Genomic DNA, 3789 nt, shown 5'->3' with positions numbered 1-3789 from the left:
AAGATAATTCAATTATCCATCTAACCATAGGTCATGAGACACATAATTAATTTTGTGCTAAAAGTTATGACCATATGAAGTTGACCCATCAGAATTTTCAGCTAACTGGCTGCTAACCTTCGATCTACGGTCAGACCTACGGACCGTGGATCGAACGACGGTCCGTGCTGGTCAACCATAGTTCGTGTCAGAGGCTGGGTAAAGGAGGTCTTGATCCACGGACACAGACCACGGACCGTGGTCTGATCTACGGACCGTGGGTCTGTCCGTGAGTCGAGACTTAGCCAATTTTTTTTCTGGGCTGGCTGGGGAGGGGTTGCAGTGGCGAACCACGGACCACCAGGACGGGCCGTGGTCTGACCTACGGTCCGTGGATGATGACCGTAAGTTGCACCTGCAACTTCTCAAAATCTGCATTTTTGGTCCGTTTCGGATACGGGGTGTTACATATATGATATGTTGATATGATTAGTAATAGTGTGAAAGACAGACTGGCTCCAAGTTGTTGGAGAATAGTGGTATTGAGTTCCTTTGACTTACGATTAGTTAGTTCTATTTCTTTATGTGGTGGGCCATTTTAATTCCATCTCGCCTTTGATTTTTCCTTGCCAGACAATGGTAGGTTAATTGATCACATTTTATTCTTGAAATGTCTTGGATTAATATTAGTCTGAATATGAAAAAATCACGGGCTGCATCCTTCAAGCATATGTGAAGGGTGGTGATTTTTTTAGTTTTGTTGCAATAGAGAAACTACAACCGAGGGTCTATCGGAAACAACCTTGATATCTTCCCATTGGATATGTTGTTGCAAGAGATAAGGTCAGCGTACAGTCGATTTAAAAGGCATTTTGATAATACAGCAATAGCCAGAGGACTTGAAGCAGCTAGCTAGTACTTGAATTTTTCGATTCTGTTTTTCATTTAAATTCTTACCTGACAAGATAGGAGTAAGGTCTGCGTAAACTCTACTTTCTCATCAATACTGTGTATGTTGCTGTTGTAATTATTCTTCAATTGAATTCTAATGCTTTCTTCGTTACCAGGAACTTAAACAAGGATATTCAGCTCAAAGACATGCTCTAGTGGCCGTGAAGAACTTGAAACTTTTGATGAGCGGAGAAAAAGAAAGTAAACTTTCAGCATACGAGCCTCGATCATCATTCATCGCCTAAGATTATTGTTTCATTAGGAAGACAAGATGCAGTGGCTCAATTTTCATTCACGACGATCATTGGATTAGTCCCAGGATGATCAACTCTAAGGATTTAAACGTTGGGAATAAAATGGGGCTTCAACCTAAGTAATAAGTATTGTTTCATTCATGAAATTTAACATCATTTTGAGTGTGAGAAAATGACGTCACTGAGTTTTGGATGAAAATTGTAACTTTGTCCAGCTTTTAGTTGAGAGTTGCAGTACTAACAATGCTAAGAATATTGACAATAGATCCTAAAATGTTTCTCTTCCTCTCGCAACTGTGTGAAGTAATGTAGCTTTCATTTTTTTTCAAGTAGTTCAACCTTCCAGAAAAATTGCTAGCTCTGACCCTAGCATTGATATCTGATTGTGAATCCATGTAGTCATACAATCGACGTTCATCTGTATCAACCAAATCATCAAAATAACATGAATTTTATACACTACACAGTAAAGTCACAAAACTATTATTTGTTACATTAAAGTAATTACCCCAGCATCGAAATAGAGACATATGATATTCAGCAAACCTTTGTGAGCTTATAAAATTTGTAAATACCCTCAACATATTTCACAATAGCCAAGTGATTATTAACATCATCATCAGCATCGATATTAACAATCTATACTAATTTTAGTTTGTCGAAGAGTCCACAAGTAGCCTGAAACATAATTGATCGATTACACAATACACTGATGTTGCTTTATTTTTCTACCATTCAAGGGGATCTCTTCAACGGTTTTAATATCTTCGCTAGCGGTATAAACGCTTAAGATGCATTCAATAATCAAATTATTGTTAAGATGCATTCACAGTTCAAAGGAGAGAACCATGCTCACCCAGAAAACTTCAGGAATCAGGACTGCTGAAACTTGGAAGCATCGAAAATTAAACTGTAAAAAACATTCATAAAACAAATTAGAAATCGAAAAAGTAACACAAACAGAAATCGTGTAAAATAATAAAATCGACATGCCTTTAGAGAAATCATTATTGTGTTATCTAACCTTGAATTCATCCCGAGCAGGATATACTTTCTTGACTTTCCGCCAGCTCTGAGTGTCACTCGAGGTTGAGTAATGGACATAATTTGAAGGAAAACTTTCTAATCTACAAAATTCTCTGAATATCAAAACCAGAAAAACTGATGTAACATTCTGGATCTTTGAATATCCAAAAAAAAAAAAAAACTGATGTAATAATGCAGTCGCATCAAACTTGAAACCACTGTGGTACAACATGGCATAAATAATGGAAGCAGGCATTTATGGCGGAAATATGAACAATTTTTGGTTAGTAGCCACAGTTTGAGCAATAAACGATCCACACTGCTCAATAAGATTTTAAAAAGGAAAAGAATTTAAAAAAATGCAAAGTGATAGAAAAGAATAACTTACATCAGTTGGAAAGCCATTCATTTTAATCATCATAGGTATTCCCGATCGATGTCTATGATGGGAATTTGAGCAATTTCTGGCCAGTATTCCCCCTTGTCAAATTCTAGTAGTGGTGTGAGCAATGGACATTCGCGAATATGTAGTGTAGAGAGGGAAGAGGGCATCCCTTTTACTGGAAGGGATTGGAGATTAGGGCAATCATGGATGGTCAGCTCAGAGAGGGAGGAGGGCAGTGCTGATTTGGAAAGTGATTGGAGATTAGGGCAATCATGGATGGTCAGCTCAGAGAGGGAGTAGGGCAGTGCTGATTCGGAAAGTGATTGGAGATTAGGGCAATTCCTGATGTGTAGATGTCGAAGCGAAGTGAGGTGCCAAAGACCTAGTGAATGGAGTTCATGATGGGCATATAATTTTAGCTCAGAAAGAGAGGAGGGAAGCTGCCCTACTTCCAGCAGTGACTGAATTTGAGGTAAATTCAAAGTAGTTAGATGTTGAAGAGAGGTGAGGCTTTTGAGATGTTGGCTGCTTAATGATTTCACATTGTTTATGGTAAGTGTTTGAATAGAGGAAGGCAACTCCCAATTCTCACCACCAACAATCTCTTCGTCACTGCCATCATGTATGATGACTAACTGTTTGAGACAGGGGAGTCTCGGTAAACGCCACTCCTTTCGGCCGTTGCCAATAGAAAGTTGTTGTAAATTGAAGGGCAATCCTCCTTCAGGAAAGGACTCTATTTTTGGACAATCATACAGTTGCAGTTCCTTAAGAGATGGAAGGAGTTCCTGCACACGTTCTGGCAGCCAATTCAGCTTCTTGCAGTAGACAATTCTCAGTGACGTCATCTGGGTCCCCCCACATGCCACCGAAAGTTTTTCAACATTCTTACAATCCTCAATAACGAGTGTTTCAGTGGCAGTAGGAATCAAAAACCTAATAAGGTTGTGGCAATTAGATACATACAATCTGCGTGCGCTTGGGATCAACTCTGGTGATATATCATCTATACAATTACATCCCACCAGTGTCAAATCCTCCAGAAACATACTCAGCTCACCAACTGGCGGATCCAATTTCAATTTTTGGCAACCATATATCCTTATTATCTTCAAGGTACTCGGCAGTATGCTAAATGGTAAGGAGTTAAGAGAGTTACAATAAAAAATATCTAATTCAACAATATGCTTCATT

The sequence above is a fragment of the Solanum stenotomum genome, unplaced genomic scaffold (genome assembly GCF_019186545.1).
Source record: "Solanum stenotomum isolate F172 unplaced genomic scaffold, ASM1918654v1 scaffold33130, whole genome shotgun sequence".
In the NCBI taxonomy this organism is placed as follows: domain Eukaryota; kingdom Viridiplantae; phylum Streptophyta; class Magnoliopsida; order Solanales; family Solanaceae; genus Solanum; species Solanum stenotomum.
This window is presented reverse-complemented; position numbering follows the sequence as displayed.